Source organism: Carettochelys insculpta, chromosome 5 (assembly GCF_033958435.1).
Source record: "Carettochelys insculpta isolate YL-2023 chromosome 5, ASM3395843v1, whole genome shotgun sequence".
Classification (NCBI taxonomy): domain Eukaryota; kingdom Metazoa; phylum Chordata; order Testudines; family Carettochelyidae; genus Carettochelys; species Carettochelys insculpta.
Window position 1 is genome coordinate 16359550 of NC_134141.1, and position 14032 is coordinate 16373581.

The following is a 14032-nucleotide window of genomic DNA, read 5'->3' on the forward strand; positions in this document are numbered from 1 at the left end:
GCCTTGCCCTATGGAGCTTACTTAAAATAAAAGAAGGTGTAAGGCAAATAATCACCATGGAAGCTGTTTAGGAGGAAAGGTTTCTTTCTTGTCTACCCAAAGATAGCTCCATTTCTAATATTAAAAAACAAACATATTGTTCAAAGATAAACTGTCATTCAAAAAAGCTCAGCAGTTATCAGTGGTCTTTTTTTCCCCATATATTCAGATACACATTCTTCTGTGATTGGTCTGTGCCAGTTCTAAAAGTAACAGTGACATCACAATGATCTGCTTTGGAAGGTGACACTGATGACTGTAAGAAGAAACTGCAAGAGAGCTCTAGGATAATGACTGGAGACACAGGACAGTTTTCCCTATGAATGCCACACTTTTTTTCCTTTTATCTCTGCTTATTTCTGCAGGGACTACCAAAAAGATAATTTCATCTTCTAAAGGTATGGTCTCAGCAAAACCTCTATATGGTGAGAATGTTTAAGAAAGCTGATTATATTAATTCTTGGAGTAGACCAAATGCATTTTCCCTTAAATTGTTAGGAGTGTTTTTGTTTTTGTTCAAACTACTGTAATTCTTTTCTCTGGAAATGCTAAGGAATCCATTCCCCTCCAAGCCACTTTTATGCTTGAAAAATATACTAACTAAATTCTGCTTAGTCATCTCTTGGTGTGCTGGAGGGTGAAAAGAGAGTGCACAGAATCGCTCCAACATCCCATATTTGCACCTTTGCAGAGCCTAGTCAAAATACTACTGCTCAAGCTCATTCATAGCATAAGGAAGGGCAGATCGGGATGCTCTGTGGAAGTCCATGACCAAAAAGAGTCTGTTGAGTTTATACATATGCTACAAGGGATCCCCCTGCTCTCTGCTCCAGCACTCATACCATGACAAATGACACAATTTGGTACTTAGGAGCTTTGGATCTGCCATACCAAATGAGCATCTACCAGTACTCTGCTGAGCTGATGACCATCCCTGCTGCTTCAGAGGACAAATAAATTCTTAGTGCCCATACTGTGCCGTGTAATCTGAATAATTCCTTCCTGGCCTTTAACAGCAATTATCTCACACTCTGAAGCATGAGGCTGGATTACGCTTATCAGAAATAAGTATAAGAATTATTTTTCAACATAAAGTCAGTAAACTTTAAAAAATCCAGACCCAGTATTTGACCCAATGATCTCCCTGAGCAGTCACTTCCATTGGCTGCCTCCAAACTGAACAAAATATTTTCGTTTGTTTGCTCTATATTAACTGTAATTTCACTGTATAATCACTTTCCTACACTACTGGATCACAAGGTTGGTGTGATTTTCCCCACCCTCAAAAAGTAACTTTTCCCAGAAAAATAAAACAAAATCTGTGAAACTATCTGAAGAAGTCTGTGCTCACGAAAGCTCATGCTCAAAACTTTTCTGTTAGTCTATAAGGTGCCACAGGACCCTTCGTTGCTGTGTCTGAAGAAGTGGATCTGTCCCATGAAAGCTAATAAATGTATTATTTTGTTAGTCTTTAAAGTGCTACGACTGCTGTTTTTGTGTTACAAAAAAAATGACGTAGTATTTACTAAAGGAAATACAAAACCAATTTCATATCACTCACTTCACAAGATACACACACTGTCTTCTGTGAAAAGTGCATCCAGTTCTTTAAGTAAAATATAAGAACGAAATAATTGAATCACTAATCTGCTACTAGTTAGACCTATGGTATGCCTTTTGTATCTGCTCTTAAATATCGAGGTATTTTTACCAATTTATTTGCTTCTTCATCAGTTAACATTTTGGAGTTTCCATGAAACCAATCAAATGTGCTAAACCCAAACAATTAACAGTGAGCTGACTGGACAGGACTGCAGATCTTTGAAAAATTGAAAAATTCAACTGTCTTGACTTCCCTAAATTTACTTCCACAATTTCCCACAATTTTGATGTAACAAACACAATCTAATGCAAAACCGTAGATCTGGGTGTAAAATCTGGTTCCTATACTTTAAACCTAAAAGAGAAGAAAGAAACTCAGAATTGCATTCCATCAATAATTTCTGGATGTTATTTCTAGTTCTAGGCTTTCTGTATGGAGTCAGATAAATCATGGAAAGGTTACATAGATTCTCTACATCATTTTTTGTAACCTTGTGTGGTTCCAGGCTTCTGTTGTTCAAACTGGGTTTCCCCTTGCACTATGGCTATGTCCACACGAGAGGCTTTTCCCAGCAAAACTGGGCTTTCGTCAGGACGAACCACCAAGCATCTACATGCAAAATCTGCTTTGTTGACAGTTCGTTAGTAAAACCCACACATACGCCGGCAGCATTATACCTCTCCCCATTCAGGTATAACACTTCCCTCAACAGTGTTCTGTCCACAAAACAGCTGTGTAGATGCTCTGGGGCCCTTTTGTCAACAGACAGAGCTTCTGGTTCACCAGGCAGCCCTGTTTGCAGAGCTTCTGGGCAGCCATTCTGTCGAGAGAGGGCCTGGCAGTCTGATTGCTCTCTGTCGACAGAGCAGATTGTTCTTTCAATCCGCTTTTATGTGTAGAAGCGATCTGTCAACAGAAGTTTTCCTGGGAAATCCCTTCCGACAGTGACTTCTGTCAACAGAGGCTTCTTGTGTAGACGTAGCCTATGACTGTGTCACCAATAGTGTAATCAGCCTGTAAGTTGTCAACTGAAACATCCTTCAAATGCTCTTGTAAGTTTAATGTCTCCTTGTAGAATCCCTGTAGGTGTGCTATGCTATTCAAGTCCTTCCTGTGCTGGAAGCAAATTTCAACATACTTAATGGTAGCAGGGAGCAAATGTTACGACACAGGTCAACTCTCTAGTTATTCAAACTATGCTCGGTTCAATACCAAAGTGGAAGGAGCAAAAGGTGCTTTCAGGTTGTATTTTCTTCCCCCGGCTTCTGGGTTGACTATTTTCTGGTGCAGCTCAAAGGCAGACTTCAGGCTGTTCGTTACTGCACTTGCTATCAACAGTCCCCAACGACTATTTCAAGCAGTCATAGATTACTCGGGTGTACATATGCCCCAGACATGTCCCTGCTTGAGCCCTGGAAGGGTGAGCTGAATAGGAGTCACAATGACAGCTCTGTATTGTTACATGATTTACTTGTGTGAGGGGGGAACAAAACAGACTACAAAGAATACAGTTTACAAGCTCTTCAGCACCTAGATACAATATGATAAGAAGCTCTTTAGAAATGCTGGGACAAGAGTAGGTTACAATATTAAATTGCTTCCTGGCTTGTGGAAGTGAGTAGATTAATTGAGAGATTTTTTTCCCCCTATGAGCCCATCCTCTTCTTGCTGATTGGAAAGATGGACAGGGAACTGACTATTCTTGTCTATTTGTAATGCTGTAGTGCATTTCTTGTGTCAAGCAGCATGAAAAACTCCTTAACCAAACTGAGAAATGTTCTGATCAATATGTTGTGCCCAAGAGAGCACCCAAGAGAGTAGGCAGTTGTACCTGAGTTTCCCTGAACTACAGGATGCAATTTCTAAGTGTCAGTATGTTACAACCAGGGTGCAGAGAAATATGCAGGATTTAGAAATGCATATTGTGATCATCATTGCTGATGAAAGATTGTCAGAGTTTTTAAAACCTCTGGAATTGTATTGATTTTAGATCCATTTGTCACAGCAAATAAAATTCAGAGCATGTCTCTGATCATCAGCAAATATAGTAAAAAATCAGTTTTGACACCTAATTTGCCCCACTTTTTTAGACTACCATCACTTACCTTTACCCATCAATGACTTGGAGGAAGAGGATGACGAGGCAGATGATAACTATGCTGAACAAAGTCCTGAGGACCAAGAGATCTTTTCAGAAACAGGTGAAGTAAGGTTTTAAGTCTCCAAAATATAGTTCTAACAGCAGAAATATACCAGAAATGTCAAAACAATCATTTACTAATTATAGCTTTAAAAATGTTCTCCTTTAGTGAAATTCTCTTTTTTATACACCATATGAGTTGTTCCACGTAAACTTCTGTTCACAGTTTATCAAGAAGTCTTTGTTCTCTGTAGTTGTGTTCCATGCATAAGCCTTCACTCTACAGATCCCTACTGACTGGGATGATGTATACGCGTAGGAATCTTTATAATGGATCCCTGTGGAGGATTAGAACACAGAAATATAAAACAATATATTATTAAGTACATTCCACCAACAGAAAGAAGCCTTCTACAGGTTACTGTAGTACCTGTTCTACTGATACTGAATAAATTAGTACCGTCATAATAAAATAGCATTGTTCGAACCCAAAAATACTTTAAATACATGGATTTATAATGTGGTGGACAAAGAACTGAACACATTTATAAACTGGGCCCTAGATATGTATAGATTTCTATTAAATTAGTTCTTTTTGTGTTTTTTTATTTTTTGAATAAATCATGCAGCACTTAAGCAGTTTAAACAAAACAGATTAAAAACTCTACTGTTAAATTAGTATCTGTACTGTAGACTGGAACAAAAGACCTTATCAGTAAAACTGAAGAAGGACAAACAGAGCGGGAAGACTATAAATTTTAATTTGATACCTTATATCTTAATTGTATTGTAGGCTATAAAAAAAAACAAATTTCCAAAGGACAATGCTATAGCTGCACCCACAAAAATGACACATCCATTGCTCCTCAGCAAACACACATGTGCACACACAAATGAGGTGCAGGTAGAACCTTACCAGTGTGACACTCTGCTCCGGCAACATCCGTGGTCTGGCATGATTTTAAATAGCCCGATGTCCACTTACCCTGGGTGTAGCCATATTTCCTGTGGTCTCATAAAGTTTATGTTCTGGCTCTCAGTATTCTCCGCTGCAGCACCTTAAAGACTAAAAAAATTAAATTTGTTAGTCTTTAAGTTGTATAGGAGTGCTTGTTTTTTGTGAAACTACCCCAAAATGTCTTCGAAGAGCCCAGCAAACAGTGGAAGAGTTGTTAACGCTACTAGATAATACTAACCTTCTATAGTTCAACAAATCCTCTCATTTGGCACCAGTCAAGTCCCAAGGGTGCTGGAATAGAGTGGTCCAACCTGTGGTTGCATGCATAACTGGATAGTTATTAAGTACATTAACTGAAGGTGGTTTTTTTCCCAGAGGTACATACATTATCCTCTCCTTTGAAAATCTGGTCTTATATGCCAAAATAAGAACTTAACTTTTTTTATTTTCAAATTTATTTAGACATTTCTACAAGTCCACCTGTGTCCAAAGAAATGTTAATGCTGAAGAACAGCATGCAGAATTTACGGGAGTACTGTAAGTAGAAGTCACCTAAGAACCTACATGAAGGGACTTAAATAATTTTGAAGCATATTCGGAGTAGTGGGTCAGGAGGGAAGACAGAACCCTGTGGGAATGAATAACCAGTTTCCTTCCTTGCATGACACTCATCAAACACTGACATGACTGTGATGTAAGTACTTGATGGATGTTAAAACTAGAAACCCTAATGTAGCCCCAAACTATTAGCACATTCTCAGACTGTGTGAGTGGAAAAGGAGTTTTATTGCCATTCTACTTTTTAGTACAGTGTTTTGTATCAATGGCAAGTGGACAAAAATCATCTGTGATTGAATGTACTTCAGAGAGAGCTACACAGATAGCTTCAAAGATAATGAGATAGTCATGGGGTGGGGAGTGACAAACAGTGGGATCTCACAGGTTTCCCGTCCTTTTAATTGAGAAACTCTAAAGATTCCTCTGCTATCTCTTCCCACTAATTTGGAAAGATCAGCATTATTGGAAGCTGATGCTTGGAAGGAATTTAAATCCAGTACAGGGGCCATTCAGAATCCATCCACACAAATGATCCATGCTTCATTATAGAAACGTGGAGCCAGAATGGGCTGTTACTTTTCAATTTTAATTTTGGGTAAAAAGTTGGAATAAAGCTAGTTTCTATCTAAATTTTATTCCAAACTTTCATTTTCAAAGCAGACATTGCAGTGAGGAAACCGCTCTCTTCTTTATGGATGATTATGTTACACTTAATTTTCTCATTTATTTGTACAATAATAACTTGCCAACACACAAGACCATGTGCTCTTTTACAATCCAATCCTGATCCACTGATTTCGGCTGGCCTGTAGTGACGTAGTGCTTTTGCAGCTTGAGTTCCTGTACACAAAGGGTGATGTGCCCATACAAACCTCCAAACTCTGTTAGAATCTTCATCAGCTGATACTGGAAAAATGTAAAAGATTATCTCAACTAAAATCCAAGTTGTCCCAACCCCTCCACTTCAGATCAGAGACATCAGTCACATTGTCTTCAGTTACGTGGCTGCCAAAACTACAAATGGGAATAAAGAATTCGTAAGGATAGGATAGCAAACACCTGTATTTAGAGGTTGGAATTTTCTCATGTGCCCATTCCTATAGTAATTTCATACCTTTACAAATACTACTGTACTCAAACACATTTGTATGTTTAATCTTCTAGTGAAATTGCTCTCTGTCAAAAAAGCTGAAGATGAACAACTGGAAAGTTCTGAAGTAGATCCTTCAGAAGGTAAGAATACACTGGAAGGTTTTAGTGTGAGTATGGCTCTTGTAATGATTTGCTGTAATATGTTAAAACCAAAAAGAACTTTAAAATACTGTTCTGGCATAATTTTCTAGTTGTATTCTTTGCACCCATGATTTGGACTTAATTCTCTGACAGCCCAACGGAAGTGCCCTAAGAAGTGGGTTAAAAAGCCAGTCTCTCTCTCGCCAGCCCAATGAATATTTATGTTTTAGAAAGCATATGAGATTCAACCAGAGACATTGAGAGTCCCCGCTTTCATCCCCAATAAGCTCGTAGTTAGGTTGCTAGCATTCAACTCCCTATTCCAAATCAGGGAATGGGGATCTGCCCTGGGCATCCCATATTCTGACTGAATGCACTTGGCTACAGGGCTGCATTGACGTAAGCATTTAACTCCAGAAAGCAGGTTCATCACTTGAACTTCAGGCTAAAGGCACCTTCTTCTTGCCCAAAAGCAAGTAACATCCAGATCATATGTTGTCAGTTCTGCAAAAGCACAAGTTTGGAACAGGAGATATCTATTACAGAGTTTAACCAGCATTACATACCAGTATCTTGCATTCAATTGGACAGCAAAAAATAGAAATTTGATCTAAAATAGAGGAGTAAAGTCAGTACTGGACTTCAAGAACTCACAGATCGTTAGCTAAAAGCCAAAGAACTGCTGACAGAATGATGGTCAAGGACATAGAAAATAAAGTCATGTCTAATATAAGGACAGCACATTCTCTTGTTACTATTGGAAGGGCTATGTCTATCATTTTAACAGCACAAAGGTGTTCACTTGCAGACAACACAATCTGAAACACCAAAACTACTGTTACGTAACTGAATGACTCTTGATTTTTTTTCCTTCATTAAATACAACTATTAATATTACATTGTGCTGAACATCAAGAGCTTTTGGAGTACTGCTTCACTGTTTCCCTTTTTGTTATGAATGTCAAACACAACTTTTTTGCTTTTTGCTGTTAGTGACATGGCTGTTCTGAACACTAAATAGTCTTTGCAACTCTCTTGTTCTAGAATCCAAATTTGGACCCCATTATCTCAACATTATCACTCAAGGCCCAATCCAGGAATCACTTAGTGGAGGTACGGTATGATGAAATCATAAGAATATATTCCACAGTTAAAACAGCCAAATTAAAACGTAGAACAATTGTAATAAAAATTACACAACAATATTGACTTCTCAAAATATTCTGAATTGACAAAATGAAATTAGCACAGAAGACTGAATTAAAGAGACTATAATTCTACAGCTGTACTGAGTTCAAGATAACTGAGAACCATACCTAGTATTTATAAAAATGCTTTGCATTCATGTAGCATCTTTCATCCAAGGATTTCAAAGCAGTGTACAAAGGTTAAATAAGACTCACAACTCTTCTAGGAAGTATTAAAGTATTGTTCTCTCTTTTAAAGATGGGGAAATTGTGATATAAAAAGGTGGTGACTTACCCAGCCAAGTCAGAGAAAGGAACTAATCTAAGAATTCCTGATAGTGAATTCTGTGCTAGTCCTGTGCTTTGAGCCATAGAACATGCTTCTGAACTAAGGTGTTGAAGAATTCTCTAGTTTGCATCTCTGGTATTAATTTTTTTCTTCTGTGATTAACCAAAGGTTATTACCACTTTGCAACTTGCCTGACCTAGAAAGAACATATTACCCTTAAACCTAAAGGTCTACTCTACATGGCCTTTCAGTGAAGAAAATCAGAATCACTTGTACATTCAAAGACAGAATTTGGCCTTTATAGTCATGCATTCTTTTTCTGTTTGGGCTCACTTGCAAAGCTCTTGACAAGTTCTTCAGAATTTATGCCTTTGGGAAGGCAAATTGCCATTTGTCTAAACTGTCGTTTATTTCTCCTGAGCATTTTTGAAAGATGCGTTTAACTTTCTTTTTCCATGCAAAGTATATACTAGCAAAAACATTTTAAACACCAGGTTTAATCTAACTCAAAAGGAAAGAAATAGCTGTCCAACATTTTTGTTTACTACAAATTTGTATATTAGATTTAAACAGATAAAAATAAATTACTTGCTATTAGATTTACTACACAATGATAGAAATACTGCTGACTGATTTGTATCATCCTTTAACATATCTAAGAGCAGAACCAGTGAACATTTACAAGATCCAAATTTGAAAAACCTATCTGCACATAAAACCAAAGGGCCACAATGAAATCCTGGCTCCACTGAAGTCAGTGGCCCAAATCTGTTGCTGTAAATCAGCATAGTTCCACTGACTTAAATACATCAAAACACAAAGTAGTCAAGTAGCACTTTAAAGACTAGCAAAATAGTTTATTAGGTGAGCATTCGTGGGACAGACCCACTTCTTCAGACCATAGCCAGACCAGAACAGACTCAATATTTAAGGCACAGAGAACCAAAAACAGTAAGCAAGGAGGACAAATCAGAAGAAAATAATCAAGGCGAGCAAATCAGAGAGTGGAGGGGTGGGCGGGTGTCAAGAATTAGCTTATTAGCTATATCTAATTCTTGACCTCCCCCCACCCCTCCACTCTCTGATTTGCTCACCTTGATTATCTTTTTCTGATTTGTCCTCCTTGCTTACTGTTTTTGTTTCTCTGTGCCTTAAATATTGTCTGTTCTGGTCTGGCTATGGTCTGAAGAAGTGGGTCTGTCCTACGAATGCTCACCTAATAAACTATTTTGCTTGTCTTTAAAGGGCTACTTGACTGCTTTTTGCTTTGATAGTGTATAGACTAGCACGGCTTCCTCTCTGTTACTATGACTTAAATACAGTGCACCAATTTACAACAGTCGAGAAGCCATCCCTAAATTTTTACTTACATGTAATTCCACAAAGGATATAACTAAATCAAGATCTATTATGATAGTTACAAAGAAATAATTGATTATATAGACAACTGCTTGCAGATTGCATTATTGTAACAGTCTTGTGGTAACCAGGTTGATCCCAGGATATGGGAGAGACAAAGAGGGTGAGAAAAACTTTGGGTAAGCTTGGAAGCTTGTTTCTCACCAGCAGATGTCAGTTCAAAAATAATATTACCCATGCAATTTGCCTCTTCTGGCTATATTGTACTTTTGTTTCCATTGTAAGGCAAATAAATTAATTTTATAGATTGGGGTGGGGAATAGGTCACATTACATTTTACGCATTTTCACTGCCTCACAGATTTTTCTGTATTCCAACAGAACTGGATAACGTAGTTCCTGACTCCAACATGACAAACTATCACCCAAGAAACATGTTTTTTAAACCAGTGCCAAGTAAGAACACTGTTTAGTACTTAATGTATTGTGGTTCTATTTGCAAAAGTCAAATAAATAGGCCTCAGATATGGGAATTATATAGAGACACATCTAGCCTTTTATCAAGTCTGCTGATTTGTTAAAGCAGAACCTACTGGTATAATCTTTTTATTTTTGTAATCATTATTTCTGTGTACATTACATTAGTTGTTTGAATTTGATTGGTCTGCTTTATTTTATTTTTGTAGTGTCAGATAAAGGTGATCTTCAAAAGAAAGCTGCAAATGTAGGAAACGAAAAATACATGAGGGGAACACTGATGCTCGTTGTATCGTCTGCAACTCTTATCATTTTGATAATATTTATGATATGCTGTGGTGTGGCTCTGAATCAGTTCAGCAAACAAAAAAAGTAAGTCTTCCAATCACATGGAGGCTGAGTCTTGGGAGGAAACTATGATGCGAAAGAATACCTATTCTGTACAGATTTCCCTTTTGCTCCTCTGATAGGAAATGTGATAGCTGAGTTTTTGTTTTGTTTGCTTGTTTGTGTTCTCTGCTGTAATGCTGGAGATATCCAGGCTAAGAGACCTAAATTATTTTTATTTTCCCTAAAACTATGTCTCCTTTGTGTTGTCTCAAAATCTCAGAATTTCACCCTTGGAAGTACCAGGCATACTTCCTCATAAGCATATTGTTTCTGATTATCACAATGATGCTGCATAACTCGTCATGTATATAGAGTTGAAGTGTACTGTTGGACTGCAGAATGTCCCCCAAATCTGATACATTTCTCTAAAAGTATTCATGTTACAGTATAATATTAACACATTAAACTACTGCTCTTGTCCAGTACACACAAATGGTAAAGCAATTTAATAGTAAAGAATAATGTTTTAATACTGATATAATTACATGCTAAAATGCATAGGCTTTAAGTAAAGATAGTTAAGTGTTAAAACATATAGTTTTTCAGATATCAGGTTGCTACTGTCAACATTTAAGTGATGCTATGATATTATGTAGAACTGTGTACAATGTTTAGCTACCTAATATAAACAAGCTCAGCTTTTATTTTTTCTCTTGTATGGGAAAATGCACACATAACATTTTTCCCAAGTGAAAAGCTGTGCACAATGTTTAGCTAACCAAATATAAACAAACTCAACGTTCATTTTTTGTCTTGTTTGGGAAAATGCACATGTAACATTTTTCCCAAGTGCGAAGCACGAAAATCACCAAAAAATGTACAAAACAATGTTGAATCTAGGATTTCTTTGCACTGCACAGGCTCTTATCAAACACATGACATTTTTCCTCCTTTGTTAACATTTTGAAAACTGGAAGCTTAGTAATTTATATGTAGCTGCAAGAATTTCTGGGGTGTTTATTCTCAACATGATATTTAATGATTAAAATATTTTTATCTTTTTGCGTTTTAGGGGTTCTGGTAATACCTCCAACCTTCATGCTGAACAAGAGAGACTGGCATATCTATCTTACTTTCAGCCTTTGGAAGGAGTATCCGATTCTTCTTTTTCTAAAGCTACAGACAGTAGTATATTCAATGAACAAACACTATCAGCAATACAGAGCAGTTCACAGTCTAGACACTCAAAAACAAGAACATTCTCCAATATAAAATCAGTAGATGATGTATCATCAATTTCTGATGAATCAACCCGCAGTGGAGCTACTTCACATAAAGCCTCAAATTGAAGTGAAAGTGAGCTATAAACCAATCAACTGAGTGCAGGATTGATACAACCTTAAACCCTGATGCTGCTGGTATAAAAGAAACCCTGCAGCTACTTTTATAAAAAATAGCATGCATTTGTGATTGATTACATTTTATAACCTTCAATTCTATGGAAGAAGCAGAAATAGCTATAAATTCTGATAGAAAGGGGAGAAGGTAAAGGGACCTGAAATTAAATCGGGATCACAAATACTGTATTTTCTTCTGGTGCAAGGGTGAGAGGAACAGACTACGCTTTTAAGTACTGTGATCTATACAACGATACACGCTGGCAAAAGAAAGACCTAAGGAGTTTTTCCTGGGAACTCTGTTACTGCGATTTACTATGGTGACCTTCGGAAGTAAATGCAATAGGCCAGATATGCCAGTATCAAGGGCATCTACAGTATGTTTCTAATGATGTAATCTTTGAGCAATAAATCACCTTTTTGAACTTTTTTTTTCCAATAGCCCTGTTTTCCTGTTTTAAAAAGATATTAAAGATGTTAGCACTAAATTATTTCTTAACTATACACTGAGAATTCCTATGAAAACCATCTTTCAAGTCTGACACAGATGAGTGAGATTGCCTGGATTTAATGAACATTTTTTATAAAGTATGGCTGAATTTCCACAGAAGCATGCTTGTACATAGCCCCCAGTAGCTGAACATGGTTGAGTGCAGGGAGGCATTCCACAGGGCTGATGTGGGTACAGGAGTGAAACACTGGGGGATCCTCAATTTCCACTGAAATCAACAGGAATCGCACACCTTCAATACATTCAGTTCTATGGCATAGCTTCCCTTTTGTCAGTCTACTCCTGCCTCTCTGTCCCCATTTTTCATCTTGTTCCCCATATTATCACATCTATGCCCCTGCTACTGCCAAACAGAAGAAGCAGATTAAAGCAGACAGATTGTGTCATTCTGCTGCTGGTAGTGCTGACTCCCCTGGGGAAGAGGGAGGGGAAAGAAAGCATTATAGGAGTGACAAGGACATAGGCAGTATCCCCTCTAAGCTAAGCAGTTAAGTGGTCACCCAGGAGAGATTCAGATGCTACACAGATGATAAGCAGAATGGCTGCCAGCTGTGGGCATTTTGGCATGTGCTTCTACTGGTGTGCATATCCACACATGCCTTGGTACATGTAACAAAATTTATTCTGCATATGAATGGAAAAAATTAGAGGGAACGTGGGACATGGGTATGATCTTCTTAAGGGGACTGTTCTGCAGAAGTCTTACTTTTTAAAGGGAACAGTTATTGAAAAATACAGGATTTCCAGCCTTCCCCCCCACCCCCCCAATGAATTTAATCCTTTGAAAACAACATGACTTAAGATATTCTTGTTTAACCACATAATGGATGGTTTGAATAGAAAAGGCAGACCACACAGTGAACGGGTGGATGATACAGTCGATTGGTGTGGAGCTAGTCTATAGCAACTAAGCCACTTCGCACTGGACAGGGAAAGATGGAACGAAATAGTGAGAAAAGCATCAGATTCCAATGGGTGCTGAGCCCATAGTGGTTGATGATGATGATTATGTTTAACCACTGTACTTAGGGTCTGATCCAAAGCTGTCTGCAGCCTATGGGAATCTTTTCACAATGTGCTTTGAATGTAAAGCCACCAGTATTAATCTGAGTGTCCCAAATACTTTAAAGAGCAAAGGAGTGTATCTTTGCTTTATCCTGTGTTGTCTTCAACATATTAACTTTCATGGTAACAATACAATCTCTCCCACACATGCAATTTACTGCTGGCAAGCTAGCAAAAATTAAACCAGCATCCCTATTTTCTGTCATCTTAATCATTGTTAATTTTTTAAAAAAAAACTTCTCTTGTTTGGGCAAAATTCTTAACTGACGTGGAATGGGGACTACAATATTGAAAAGCGCATATTTTACAAACCTTGCTAACTTGAGGGTAGGTTCCTCCAGTAAATATTTAGCTTTCTAACCTGCATTAAAATGAGTGACCTTCAGTTTCATCTTTTACAAATTATACTGAAACAGACACACCTGCGCATCAGTGCACTCTCTAATTTTTTCCATCCAACACAATAAATGTTACGTGCACCAAGGCACGTGCAGAGGTGCAGCCCACTCTAGAAACACACACTGACTGCTACCAGCAGCTGTGGGCACTCTGCTGATCAGCTGGGCAGCACCTGAATGTCTCCCAAGCAGCTCTCTCAGCGCTCATCTTACACTTATTACGGGCGTAGCTACTGACACACGGGACCGCGCTCTTGCACACCACTCTGGGTGACTGCCCTGGTCCCTGAACCGCCCCAACAGGGCAACTTAAGTGACCCCGTGCGGAACACGGCGACATTTCACAGCCCGCAGCTCCCTCCTCTACCAGGACAACCTAACGACTGCAACCGCGTCAGCATTTTAGATGCCCGCAAAACTTTCCCTACCCACGCCTGCTCCTACCGTGCCATTGGTTTAACCAGAACTCGAAACTCCGCCCTTCACCTC